Here is a 15,042-nt window from a genome sequence, read left to right as displayed (position 1 = left end):
ATTATATAGATCACTAACTATTGGAAAGGTTGTAGGAGAACCAATCTGCAGGGAAATTAGAGACAGACACCAGCATTATTGAAGAGTTATAATTGGGCAATTTAACTCGTCAAATAAGGACTGGACAGTGGGGAAGAGGGACAAACATTTGTAGGTTGTGTTCAGAAAAGTATGCATTAGCGGTAAATATCCATTTTAAATGGTTCTTGGGAATGAGGTGGGATCAGGTGTCAGTGGGGAAACATTTATCATTGTACTTTAATGTTTAGGATATTGATGGAAAGGGACAGTAGGCTATCGACAGTAAGAGGTGAAAGTGAGGACTGCAGATGCTGGAGATCAGAGTTGAGAGTGTGGTGCTGGAAAAGCACAGCAGGTCAGGCAGTATCCGAGAGCAGGAAAATCGACATTTCGGGCAAAAGCCCTTCATCAGGAATGAGGCCGGGAGCCTCGGGGCGGAGAGATAAATGGGAGGGTGGTGGGGCTGGGGGTAAGGTAGCTGAGAGTGCAATAGGTGGATGGAGGTGGGGGTAAAGACGATAGGTCAGAGGGGAGGGTGGAGTGGATAGGTGGGAAGGAAGATGGACAGGTAGGAGTGGTCATGAGGACGGTGCTAAGGCTAGAAGATTGGAACTGGGGTATGGTGGGGGGAGGGGAGAGGAGGAAAGTGGTGAAGTCCACATTGATGCCCTGGGGTTGAAGGGTCCCAAGGCGGGAGATGGGGCGTTCTCCTCCAGGCGTCGGGTGGTGAGGGAGCAGCAATGGAGGAGGCCCAGGACCTGCATGACCTCGGCAGAGAGGGAGGCGGAGTTGAAATGTTCAGCCACGGGGCGGTGGGGTTGATTGGTGCGGGTGTCCTGGAGATGTTCTCTGAAGCGCTCTGTGAGTAGGCTTCCAGCCTCTCCAATGTAGAGGAGACCACATCGGGAGCAACGGATATATAGATTTACTGTATCAGTGGATCAAGAACACAACTGGACAGAAAGACTGAAACAAAACATTGACTGCACAATTGCACCGCCCCCCCCACCCCCCCCACCATCCCCCCCACCCCCATCCCCACCCCACCTTCACAGACAAACTGGCTCAGGAACAGACAATGTATATTTAGCAAGGAGATTGTTGTTAACCAGGCCATGGTGTGAGAGGGAAAAAGCAGTTTTAAGATTGATAAGGTATTGCCTCTCAGCAGGAAGTCTGTGGCGGCTTACAGTGATCACAAATGCATGTCCCTGGCTGTGACAAAGAAGGCTTTCGCTGGCAGTGAGGTTAATGCAGAGAAGCTCTGGTCTCCTGATCAGGATCTGAATCAGGTTCAGGAGGAATCATAGAATCCCTACAGTGTGGAAACAAGCTCTTCAACCCAACAAGTCCACACTGACCCCCGAGAATAACCCACCCAGACCCATTCCCCTTACCCTATAGTTGTACCTGACTAATGCACCTAACCTACACATCCCTGAACACTATAGGCAATTTAGCATGACCTGTACATCTTTGGACTGTGGGTGGAAACCATGCACCCGGAGGAAATCCACACAGACACGGGGAGCATGTGCAAACTCCACACAGACAGTCACCCGAGGCTGGAATCGAACCCAGGTCTCTGGTGCTGTGAGGCAGCAGTGCTAACCACTGGGCCACCGTGTTGCCCATGTGAAGCAAAAAATGGAACCCAAAGGAAAAAGTGCCCCTGGAGCTTCAAAGCCACAAAGAAGGGAACCCAGGGAAAGGGGGAAAGAGGTAAAGAAACCAACAGATAGGGAAATAACATCGTCAAGGAACACGCAGCCAAAAAATCAAAAGTTAACAGTGTTCAAATCTGAAACCAAAGGCTCATCTCATTGCTTTCTCTGAACAGAGCTGAAACCAAAATAAAATGATTCTTGTCATGTGGCTGGGCTCATTCTCAACAAAGATCATTTCAAATTGGTACAACAGCCAAATACTGTAGATACTGACTTTCATCTGAATCTAAGATTTGTTAAGTGTCTGGTTGATGTTTCTCTTGATCTTTGTACATACACACACTCTCCGCCACCTCAGGGTAGTGTTTATACATTCCGCAGCCAAAAGAGAGAGTGAGAAAGACAGCGAAAGGGCAGATGGCGGAAGATAGAGAGAGATAGATCATAGAGAGTAGGGAAACAGAGGGAGTCTAGACAGGGAGCGATGGGAGACATAGAGGGAGGGAAAGAGAACAATAGATGGAAATCTGACAGACAGATCGACAGGGAAAGGTGAAAACGTCAGGGGCAGCAAGAAAAAAAAGATAGAGGATGTGACAGATATACTGAGGAAGTTGGACAGGGGAATGTGGATGAGAGAGGCAGAAACAAAGACGTTCAGAGAGAAAGAATACCAGACAGACAGAGAGTGTAAGAGGGCAAATGGCAGGTGGATTGAGCTGTAGAATTGTGCTGTAGAATTGTCTGGGACTTTCTTGGAGTTGAGGCTTGACGTCCTAGTGCTGCCATTGGCAACTCAGGTGAAAGTGGAGTTGGCAGCTTGCGTGCGAGTGTTGGATTTATCGGGTCGGAGCAGAGGCTTTGTGATGCCAACAGCTCCCTGCTGCCAGTGAATGCTGCAGGACAGGCTGGAGTCAGTGGGAGAGGACTGGTCAACATCAGCTACACCAGTGAGGTTGCCAATTTCAGATCAGATCAAACTAGAGAGGGAGCAAGAGGAATTCACCACAGATTTTGGGTCATAAATAAAGGACTGGCTTAAACCTTTCAAAATAGATATGATTATAAAAGTATATTTTAAATCAAAATATGTGCTATATCATTAGAAGACAAAAATCCATGCATTACTCACTGGAATCATTAAATCATGGAATGATACAATGAAGGCCATTCATCCCAAAGCTCATGTGCCAGTTCTACCTAAGGGCTATCCAAATAACCACACTCTCTTGCTTTTTCCCCACGACATCGCAACATTTTCCCCTTTAATTCTCTTGTGAAATGCACAGTTGAATCTGATTCAAGCTCCCTTTCAGACGTAAATATCACCCTAAATCTCTCTCATGCCGTCTGTGGTTCCTTTGGCAATCCCTGAGAAATCTGTCTCTTCTGGTGATCGTTCACCCTTCCCAGCCACCAATGCACACAGCTCACCCTCATTCACTCAAGGGTTGAGGGCACCACTGGCCAAGCCAGCATTTATTGCCCACCCCAGCGGGCAATTAAGAGTCAACTATATTGCTGTGGGTCTGGAGTCACGTGTAGGCCAGACCAGGTAAGGATGGCAGTTTCCTTCCCTAAAGCACATTAGAGAACCGGATTGGTTTTTCTCACAATTGACAATGGATTCATGGTCATCATTAGACTCTTAATGCTGCATTTTTATTGAATTAAGATTCTACCGTCGGCCATGTTGGGATTTGAACCTGGGTCCTCAGAACATTACCTGGGTCTCTGGAGTGTAGGAGGCTGAGGGGTGACCTGAAAGAGGTTTATAAAATCCCGAGGGGCATAGATAAAGTGAATCGACAAGGTATTTTCCACAGGGTGGGAAAGCCCAAAACTAGACAGTGTAGGTTTAGGGTGAAAGGGAAAAGAATTAGAAGGGACCTGAGGGGCAACTTTTACACGCAGAGGGTGATGCACCTGTGGACTGACTTGCCAGAGTGGTAGCTGGTACAATGACAACATTTAAAAGGCATGGATAGGAAGGATTCAGAGGGATATGGGCCAAGTGCTGGTAAATGGGACAAGTCGGTGTGGACTGACCAGGCCGAAGGATCTGTTTCTGTGCTGCATGACTCTATGACTCATAATTTTGAACAGCTTCTACAACTCTCTCTTCAACTTTCTGTAACCGAGAATGAAAACATTTCCATCGATGGAAGGAGAGAGAGAGAGAGGACTTCACAATTCAGTTTTTTTTTCCCCATTAAAAATGGTTTGGGGAGCCATCCAGATGTTTTCACTTTGTTGAAACAAGCTTTGTTTGTGATCAAATTCAGTTGACCTGCTGGACCCCTTCATGTTTCAAATGCCAACTTGTACTAAAGTAAATCAAAGTGCAGAGATTCCTTGTGAATAAACTGGTTCTAAGATGCAGTCTAATATCCGTGTCTTCCATATATAGGGACAGTGTCTCAGGCTGATAACTTCTTTTCCCAAACATGAAAGCTGAACCTCACCAGTCAGTTCCTTGATAATGTAAAAACAATGACTGCAGATGCTGAAAACCAAATACTGGATTAGTGGTGCTGGAAGAGCACAGCAGTTCAGGTAGCATCCAACGAGCAGCGAAATCGACGTTTCGGGCAAAAGCCCTTCATCAATCCTAGTTCCTTGATAATGTTGACTTGCACAAGCAACAGAACTGTCTGGTGGAGGGACAACCTTACCCAGGGCGAAAACGCAACCAGTTACAAACTGAGGGCAAATGCGGCATAGAGTCATAGAGATTTCCAGAACGGAAGTAGGCCCATTGGCCCATGGTATCTGTGCAGGTAAGAAAACAACCCCCTAGCGATTCTAATCCCGTTTCCCAGCACTTGGCCCATAGCCTTGGCACCACAAGGGCGCATCTAAATCCTTCTTTACTGTTATGAGGGTTTCTCCCTCTCCCAGGAGAAAGTGAGGACTGCAGATGCTGGAGATCAACGTCAAGAGTGTGGTGCTGGAAAAGCACAGCAGGTCAGGCAGCATCCATGCAGCAGGAGAATCGATGTTTTGGTCATAAGCCCTTCATCAGGATTCCGTCGATTCACCTGCCCTTCAGATGCTGCCTGACCTGCTGAGCTTTTCCAGCGCTACACTCTCTGCATCTCCCAGTCTTACAGGCAGTGAGCTCCAGATTTCTATCCTCTGGGTGAAACTTATTTTCCTCACATGTCGTCTAAACCTCCTGCCTCTTTCTTTAAATCTATGCCCGCGATCAGTGACCCCCCTCCATTAAAGTTTCTTCCTGTCTATCCTATGTCCCTCATAGTCTCAACCGTGTCCCCAGTCTCCTTTGCCGAGTCTCTCCTCATAACTAAAACTCTTCAGCCCAGGCCACATCGTGGTAAATCTCCTCCGTACCCTTGCCAAGGCTATCACATCCTTCCTATAGCATGGATTCCAGACCTGTGGCCAATATTTTATACAGATTTATATAGACATGAGGAAGTAGTAGATGATCAAAGACCATACTCTCAAACCTCCAGGAATAACATCCCTCGGCAACCCCAGGTACACAGAGGGAGACACACGTACAGAATTTGTGGTTTAGAGGGTCAGAAAAGGCAGCTAGTGAGAAGGGAGGGAACCATAGTGTGCGATAGAGAGAGAAAAATGCAGTGTAAGAGATTGAGATGGTGACAGCAAGAGACAGAAAGCTGAGAGTGATGGTGAAAGAATAAGCTCACTGGGATTGCAGAAGAGAAGCGCGACCAGTGTGTGTGAAAGGGAGTGAGCGAAAAGCAGGGAGCGACAGATTGTGAGAGAAAGAAGGAGATAAAGAGACAGAAATGGTGAGACAGAGTGAGAGACAGGCAGAAAAAGAGAAACAGCGAATGAAAGGGTTGGAGAGAGGACAACTACAGAGGGAGAGAGAGACAAATGGACGGAGAGGAAAATGAGAAAAAGACAGTGGGGAAGAGATGGAGAGACAGGGAAAAGATAAAACAATAGAGAGGGAAAAAGATACAATTAGTCATTGAGAGAGATGACAAGCAAGAGAGAAAGGTAGAAACTTGGGCAAGAGACAGAGAGTGAGGGAGAAGGTGAAGGAACTTGAGGCAATAAGGTGCAGAACAAAAGAGATAGTAAGGGACGGTTAAAGTAGGAGAACGAGAGACAGACGGGATGGAAGAGAGAAAAGTTGAGACAGTAAGAGAGATAGAAAGAGAGACAAAAAGACCCAGAGAAAGAGATGGTAAGGCAGAGAAACACATGCTGAGAGTGGGGAGGGGGGGGATACAGATGGAGACAGAGAATGTGTGATGGCAAATTCCCGTGAGGGAGACAGAGAGAGATAGTGAGAGGAAAACTGAGAGATGTAGAGAGAACGAGAGAGAGATGGTGAGATGGGCGCAGAGAGAAGTTGTGAGAGAAACCGAAAGTTTGAGAGAGACTGGGAGATAAGCATGGTAAGGAATAGACAGGGTTTCTGAGAGAGATAGAGAAAAGCAGAGATCTAGATGGTGGAAGAGAGAGGGACAGAGATGGAGAGAAATAGGGAGACGTGACATTGGAATACACAAAGCTGTGCCCCTAATGATATGATGTGGAATGTTGATATAGATTGGATAAATTATCTCCAACATAGTTCCATGTGAGCCCAAACAATCCTAAACTATCAGTTCCCACAGCAAAGCACAGAAAATAGGGGTAGAAGTTTAACAAATGCCTGCACAGACACAGGTTGAATAATATGGTTGTTGTGGCAATGTCAAAAAAAATCCGAGATCAAATGGTGAGCTGTCTTTGGCCTTACTTTGCATTCACTCCAAGGTCATGGAAGTCAACACACCCCCCTCCCCCACAAATTGCAGCAAAATCCCAGTTTTTACAAAGCAATCCAATTAGCTGTTGGAGACATTGTTTTGTCAATGAGCTTTGTTTAAAATGCAGATTGCAGGGGCTTCCCTCTTTGATCTTGGGCTGTGTAAGCAGCTGTTTCACAAGCTGCTTTGATCCAGTCTGAATATCTGTCTGAAACAATGGGGTGTAACATGAAATGATAGCTCCCCACTAGGGTTGATCACAGCTAGAGGAGATTGGGTTAATCTGTGGCGCTCACGCTGGTCTCGTCGCTGCCCCCTAGTGTACATCTGGGATGTGAAACTGGCTCAGGACCAAGTTGATTATGGAAATTGTGCACAGTGAGATTTCTGTAAATAAATGCTCCATTAGAGCCCCATCTGCTTCTGCTTTTCGCCTTTAGGCCGTTTTAACAAGAAGGCTGGATGGTGATTACTGGAGGCAGGAGTAAAGGGAAGCAAGAGACAGAGGAAAGACCAGAGGAAGGGGCTGAGCAGTGATGTAGGTGGGGGCCAGGGAGTGGACAGAGTGAAGTCGGGGGCATGTTAGCAGCGCTGAAGAAAGAAATCCCCAGTCACAGCAAATTGCAGTTGACTCTTCATCAGGAGCTAAGAGAGAAGGAGATAAAGCTTTTGGATGAGCACTTCAAACATCATCATATTCAAGGAATTAAAAACCCGAAAGAACTGCGGATGCTGTGAATCAGAAACAAAAACAGAGGTTGCTGGAAAAGTTCAGCAGATCTGGCAGCATCTGGGAAGAGAAATCCAAGTTGACGGTTCGACCTCAGAAGGGTCACCGGGCCCAAAACGTTAATTTTGATTTCTCTCCAGCGATGCTACTGGGCCTGCTGAGCTTTTCCAGCAATTTATTGAGTCATAGAGATGTACAGCACAGAAACAGACCCTTCCAATCAACACGTCCGTGCTGACCAGATATCCCAAATTAATCTAGTCCCATTTGCCAGCACTTGGCCCACATTCTTCTAAACCCTTCCTATTCATATACCCATCCAGGTGCCTTTTAAATGCTGTAATTGTACCAGCCTCCACCACTTCCTCTGACAGCTCATTCCATACACGCACCATCCTCTGCATGAAAAAGTTGCCCCTTAGGTCCCTTTTAAATCTTTCCCCTCTCACCCTAAATCTATGCCCTCTAGTTCTGGATTCCCCCACTCCAGGGCAAAGCCCTTGTCTAATTACCCTATCCATGCCCCTCATGATTTTATAAATGCCTTTAAGGTCATCGCTCAGCCTCCGACGCTCCAGAGAAAACAGCCCTAGTCTATTCAACCTCTCCCTATAGCTCAAACCTTTCAATCCTGGCAACGTTCTTCTAAATCTTTTCTGAATCCTTTCAAGTTTCACAATGTCCTTCTGATAGAAGGGAGACCAGAATTGTACACAATATTCCAAACGTGGCTGAACCAATGTCCTGTACAGGAGAAATACTCAGTACAGTACTCAATACTCTGACCAATCAAGGAAAGCATACCAAACACCTTCTTCATTATCCTATCTATCTGCGACTCCACTTTCAAGGAACTATAAACCTGCAATCCAAGGTATCTTTGTTCAACAATACTCCCAGGACCTTACTATTAAGTACATAAGTCCTGCTCTGATTTGCCTTTCCAAAATGCAGTACCTCACATTTATCTAAATTAAACTCCATCTGCCACACCCCTGCCCATTGGCCCAACTGATAAAGATCCGTTGTACTCTGAGGTAACCTTCTTCACTATCCATTACACTTCCAATTTTGGTGACATCTACAAACTTATTAATGCGACCACATGCTGCATATAGGAGGTATGTGAACATATTGCTTTTGTTTATAATACTCAAGGATATGGGCCAAGGGCAGGAAATTGGGATTAGCTCACTTTTAGTGGTAGTTCTGTCAGTGCCGACTTGATGGGCTGAAGGACCTTTCCTGCGCTATGTAAGGGGAATGAATTTAGATTCTCTAAACCACGCCAAGCGTGTTGGCTTCATAACGTGGCTCTTGTTTCAGATGAAACAAAATTTCTGTCGAAGACTGCAATCACATGTGAACTGTAGTGTTGATTCGAACTTGTTTCCATTAGCAGTAGTGGGATTGAGAATCCAGAATCAGAGGTTACCGGGAACAACAGAGACACACGGATCACAGCCCCCATCCAACCCAATCTATCCTGCTCTTGTTCCGCTTCCCTAACTGCACACTTTACACAGGCTCAGGGCAGGACCACATCCAAGTCAACAACACTGTTGTTGTGTTGCTATAGTCTTACCAGACCATAGGGGCTGCTCTCTCATTTGAGAGAGAAGCAACTGGTGGGAATTTAACCTGAGGGCCACCAGATCTCAGGCGAGGGAAGAGGTTGAGAAGGAGAGTTCTTCACTGTAACCTCAAACCGGTGATGGGAATTGAACCCACACTGTTGGATCACACTGCTCTGTAAACCAACAACCCAGCCAACTGAGCTAAACTGCCCTCAGCATTGAGATGATGTAGGGGTTGAACAGCGTGGAAAAACACAGCTGGTCTGGCAGCATCCGAGGAGCAGGAGAGTTGATGTTTCAGGCATTAGCCCTTCATCAGGAATGAGAATCATGAGCTTATGCCTGAAACATTAACTCTCCTGCTCCTCGGATGCTGTGTGACGTGCTGTATGTTTTCAGCACCACACAGTTCGACTCTGTTCTCCAGCATCTGCTGGCCTCACTTTCTCCTAATGATGTAGGTGTATCAGGGGGCTCTTGATAAGCAGTGGGTAATGTCCCTTCCCACTTCAGGACTTGATGGTTGTGGAATGTGCATTCAGATCAAACAGATCGAGTTTCGATTTGTGACTCCTTCCAACCTACAGCAATGGTCAGAATAGGTGAGATACCTGGTCTGTCATTTCCCATGGTGGACACCCTTGGCTACAGCATGCAGGGAAAAATGGATGTTTCCATAGCGACTCAGGGTCCCCTTGGAGGGGGTGGGGAGTGTAGTATTTGGTCAGTTGGCTGGTGTGAACCACACTAGGGCCAATCCCCATCCCAGCAGGGGTTGAATGATCCCATCAGCATTCTCCTGGTGAAGATTGTGACACTGAGTTGGACCTATTTTGGGCTAATTGTCACCTTCACCTGTAAAAAAATTGTCACCGTGCAGATTGGACACATTTAGTTTACTCCTCCTATCTTAGTGTGATTGATAGAGAACCAATAAAAGTGCCATGTTTCCCCACATGAATAATTCACCTTGCTTGGAATAATGGTCATGATTTCTAACTATTCCATTACTATTCCTCCCTGGTTACATGCAGCTGGAAAAAAAAATCTCATTCACAGCTTTCTCTAGTTAAGGCCTGTGCAACAATATGTTTCAAAATGTTCTCTTCTGGCCTCTATCTTGCACTGCTATCTCTTTGTTCTACCCAAAATGTTGACTTCTCTACCTTCTGACGCCACCTGGATCGCTGCGCTCTTCCAGCCTCCTGTTTGTCTACTTTGGATTCCAGCATCTGAGGATTTCTTTGTCCCATCTCTGTGTTAATGGCCAAATTCAATGCAAGTACATCAGCCCTCCACTGGGCCGGAATGACAATAGCTTTGTCCAAAATGTCACCTGCTTTTCCTTTTGTTTTTGTCTATCTTCAGATTGTACAACTTGACTGCCCGATGGAGGAGATGGGTTGGGGGAACAGCGAATGTGGGGCTGGTACACATACCTGTGGCAAAAGCCTCTATGGTCTTTCCTTACTAGAGGGGTCAGTTGCCGAGAATTCTGGGGAGGCCCAAGAGAGGGAATTCTGTGTTGAAAGTGGAAATGGGGAGCAGATTGGGAAAAAAAGGGCAACCTAACACATCCTTGATGATTGAAACTCACATTAATACACTTTTACTTTCAGAAGTCACAGGTGAGCCAGTGCTATGAAGCATAAGATCCTGTCTGACTAGGCCGCAGGAAGCTCCCAGATTTTTGATGCTGCCTAGGAATAGCACAGAGACAGGCTACTGAATGATTTCCCTTTCAGACTTCACCTCACTGACAATCCAAGCTTCGAGTGACTCCTTGATTCTGTTAGTGAAAGAAAAACTGACTGTTTTGAGACAGCGCAATGGCAGGTTAACATCCTCCGCTGTGACAGGCAGAGAAAGGATTTAGAGAAAAGAAACTTGGGAGACATCACACAATATATTTAAGTTTCATTCAGACAGAATACACAAGAGACAATTTCGATGCATTTTGGTTTGAATTTAGATAAGATGTGACAGATCAAGAAATACAGGCCCGGAGGTAATAAGAACAGTTACAATGCGTTCAATACGTTCTCAGTAAATCACAGGGGCACACGGATTAGTAAGCTGCCCCTACTGTCATTATTTTCAGATAGATCTGAAATATCATCGTAATTTATGACTGAACTTTTCCTCCAACCTAAAGTCTCCAGAATTAATTAGTTCTTGGTGTGTGAATGACACTGACAAGTTTAGAATTTATGACCCATTCAGAGTCGCCCCAGAGAATAATAAGCCTAGACCATACAGTTTGAAACTGACGTCCGGTGTATATCAAACTAGGTAAGGCTGGGATAGGGAGGGAGCAGGGCTCCTTTGGGAACCAGTTAAGTTCATACCACAACCTGGCAGCTTTCCACATCCTCCTCCTAGGAGGCTTTGCACCAGTCTCTCTCTCTCTCTCTCTTTCTCTCTCCCTACCACCAGCCATGGGCTTTTAGCCAGACTCCTTTGCAATGCTCCCTTTACTTTTACAGATTTAAAAGGGTTGAAGTCTCCTTTTTACTGAAACAGGCATGCACAAATCTAGCCAATGTAAGGAAACTGTACAATTGAAATGGATGCAGAGAGACAGACATCCAATTCTGAAGTAAGGGGCTAACACATTAACACACATCAGATTAGATCATTGTATGTCTAATTCCAAGCTAACCCCTCTGAAATGAAATAATTTGAGCATGTGTCCTATCTAATGTAGGGGAGATGTTTTTAATATTTGGATGGCAAGAAGTCTTTCTTTCCCCCCCCCAGCAGAGATTGAGCAATATTTATTAGGTCACTAGCCCGTTGAACCCTATAAAATCAATCTGATAAGCAAATCACGGGTTCAGAACTTGCTGGAATTCACTTGAGCGTTCTCGAGGGACCAGAGTGGAATATCAGACAGAGAATGGTCTGACTTGGTCTTTTATTGCCTCTCACAGGGTTGAGTTGGTGTTGATGGGGCGGTGAGTTAAGTCAAGAATGAAGGGCTGAGCAAGAATGGATCTTTTCTCATGGTCTTTCCAGATCGTTCCAAATTACACATGAAAACCAGAGGAGATCACTTCCAACAGCTTCAAAATGCTGTCAGTTCAGGAATCTCAAGGCCTGGTCCTCCCAAGTCCAGTTTGCAGAACTGAGAATGAACCCCCAGCTCCTGATCCATGAGCAGAAATCCAGGCCCAGGTTTTGTGTCAGTGGGAGTCACTTAGTACTGTAGTGTCAGTGGGTAGCAGGACCCATCCATTTTATTACAAGGACATATTAAACATTAGAAATTTTTTACAAGGACATATTAAACATTAGCAATTCAGTGAGCAAAAATGTGAACGTTATAAGTGGGTGACTAGTCTAGTGTTGAACAGCATTCACTACGCCGCGTGACTAGGAACTACAATTTGCTCAGCTTTGCTTTTCTTTGGCTTTTAGTTTTGATGTCAGTGGTTGGGAACTGTAGCATTTACACTACTGAAGGCAGGAGGGTCAAGATTTAACGTGTTTCAGCAAAGAATCCAGCTGGCCTCCCTCCCCGTCCCCACCCACCAAGGTGAAGCAGATGGTATGGTTCGTCCTGCCTGTCTAGCACTGAAGGGGACTCTTATGAATGGAGCTGGGACTGTGCCATCAGAGGCAGGGGTCCACACCTCAGTTCCCCTCTCCTGTGAAAATTTAATCAGCCGAGCCAATTAAGTGACACTGAATGACAGCCGGCCCCCACCGACCTATCGCCTGCTGATTTGAAGTTCCCTGAAACTTCCTTGTTTTATTTCTTTTTTTTAAGAGCTGCCCCAGAGAGACTAAGGCAAATATTAAGGGGTGACCCTCACCTCAGAGCGTAGGAAGGCAGAAACAAGGGTTCATATGACATTGCATACGATGAAAGAGCAAATGAACAATAAAGTAAGGCACTGCATTTATATAGCACCTGCTTTCAACCCCAAGTCATCCAAATGTACTTTACGACCAGTGCAGTTCCCAAGGGGTGCGCTATAAAGAAGACAGTAACCACTTGGCCTCATGTCTCAAGAATGAAACAGAGGGATTACGGCCCAGATTTTGGTCATTCAGTGTTTGAGTTGTTGGTAGATCATAGTTGAGGAATAATCATGAGGGGCATGGATAGGGTTAACAGCCAAAGCAGGGGAGTCCAAAACTAGGGAGCTTAGGTTTAAGGTGAGAGAGGAGAGATTTAAAAGGGACCTAAGGGACATCTTTATCATGCAGAGGGTGGTGCGTTTATGGAATGAGCTGCCAGAGGAAGTCGCGGAAGCTGGTATAATTACAACATTTAAAAAGCATCTGGCCGGGTACATGAATAGGAAGGATTTAGAGGGATATGAGCCAAGCGCTGGCAAATGGGACTAGATTAGGTTCGGATATCTGGTCAGTATGGTTGAGCCGGGCAGACGGATATAGGAGAGATCGGAAACGCCTCCCATTTACGAAGGTCCTGTTTGATTCTGTCGAATAAATTGGCAAAATTAGTTTTAAGTGGCGAATCAAAAATGGGAATAATAAATATACCTAAGTAGAGAAAGCCCTCCTGCGAGCATCCAAAGGGGAACCGAGATCCGCCCTCAGGATCAGGCACTCTCGGGAGACCACCCATGGGCATGGCCTCAGACTTGGCAGAATTGATCTTATAACCCGAGAAGCCACCAAATAAATTGATGCATTGTAACAGGTGTGGTACGGAGACTGTTGGGATTGAATAGAAGACAAGAACGTCATCCGCATACAGTGTGATCTTATGTGACTTTGTCCCTATTTCTGGAGCGTTTATGTTGGGATCCCTCTGTATTGCCTCCGCCAGTGGTTTGATCCCAATGTGAAAAGCAGTGGTGACAAGGGACAGCCCTGTTGACTGCCCCTACAAATATTAAGATTGCTTGACCATACACCATTGGTGAGGACCGCGGCAAGAGGATCACTACACAAAACCTTCAGTCACCTGATGAAGGTCCCTCCCAGGCCAAATCTCTTCAAAGTGTGAAAAAGATAAGGGCACTCGACCTTATCAAATGCCTTTTCCACATCAAAGAGATCATCAATTCCTGTACCGATCGCTGTTGACGTACTTGGATCATGTATCACAACCACCGAGAAGTCTTGAAAGAACATGACCCTGGAGCCACTACATACCAGTGCCCCTGGTGTCCCTCCCCTGGGCTCTAGAAGCTTCCGTGACCCTCTGCTTGTCTTTGTAATGATGGAACTTCACCAGGACAAGGCGTGGGCACTGATCCCCCATCTGGCTTTCGTGCTGTGATCCAGTGGGCTCTTTCAATTGTTATCCTTCCCTTCTCAACCTCCAAACCAAAGGAATTCTGGGAAACACTCCTTGAAGAACCCCACCGGCCGCTCACCTTCCGTCCCCTCTGACATGCCTACAAGATGCAGGTTCTTTCTTCTGTCCCTGTTTTCCAGACTGTCTGCCAGATCCACAGACCACCGACCTGTGTTTCCAGGGCTTTAATGTGGCTCTTGGAGGAGTCAGTCTCTGCCTCTCCCCCTGCAGCCCGGCGCTCAAGTTCGTCGGTCCTTTTTCCCAGGTCTTGCAGCAGAGAAGATACAGGAGCCAGTTTCTCCTTAATTTTATCCTGGATCTGCCTCCCCAGAACCTCAAGAGATTCAGCCAGCTCGTCCAACCAGAGCCTGGTGAGTAAGCAAACCCGCTGCGTCAGAGAGTTGGGCTGTGGCCCTGACCCTGGGTAATCTTCCTCATTTCTTTGGCATTCTCCAGCTGCAAGGACAAAGGTAAATCAATTTCTTTCAGGTTTCTAGCTCCTTTACTATGTTTTTACTCACAGAAAAGTGTTTGGGACAGGTTCTGGCTCTGTCGGGTCGGTGTTGCAGCACAGAGCCCAGTAAATGCAATCCTAACAGGACGCCGCCATCTTGGATCCCCCGAGAGCACTTCTTAAAGCGTCACATTCTGACAGCTTGGTGACCCTCTGGGGCTAGCTCCTGGCATATTATTCTCTTCAGACAAACAGAACAGGAATAAAGAAGATGTGTTTCGGCCGAAGGGCAAGATCAAAAAGACAGTTCAAGTGCTGCAATGTGTGGATGTGAGGTGTTGCATTTTGAAAAGGCAAATCAGGGCAGGACTTATACACTTAACAGTAGGGCCCCTGGGGAGAGTTGCTGAACAAAGAGACCTTTGGAGTGCAGGTTCATAGTTCCTTGAAAGTGGAGTCGCAGGTAGACAGGCTACTGAAAAAGGCGTTTGGTATGCTTGCCTTTGTTGGTCAGAGTATTGAGTACAGGAGTTGGGAGGTCATGTTGCAGCTATA

At 46.2% G+C, this 15,042-nt stretch overlaps 1 protein-coding gene across 3 annotated transcripts in view; it reads right to left on the bottom strand.

Moving 5' to 3' along the window:
- Window positions 1-14,635, bottom strand: part of LOC140486039 (uncharacterized) — a 115,281-nt gene extending 100,646 nt beyond the window's left edge. Inside the window, exon 1 of one of the 3 annotated variants that reach the window (XM_072584621.1) lies at window positions 14,555-14,635. The gene's annotated coding sequence lies outside the window, so the exon portion shown is untranslated. Of the gene's footprint in view, window positions 1-13,888; window positions 14,052-14,112; window positions 14,224-14,554 lie in introns of those variants that run through there. The other 2 variants (XM_072584620.1, XM_072584619.1) reach the window with 2 other exon arrangements.
- Between the last annotated feature and the right edge of the window lie 407 nt (window positions 14,636-15,042).

Source organism: Chiloscyllium punctatum, chromosome 15 (assembly GCF_047496795.1).
Source record: "Chiloscyllium punctatum isolate Juve2018m chromosome 15, sChiPun1.3, whole genome shotgun sequence".
NCBI lineage: Eukaryota > Metazoa > Chordata > Chondrichthyes > Orectolobiformes > Hemiscylliidae > Chiloscyllium > Chiloscyllium punctatum.
The sequence above is the reverse complement of the archived record's forward strand: the minus strand, read 5'-3'. Positions and strand labels throughout refer to the sequence as shown.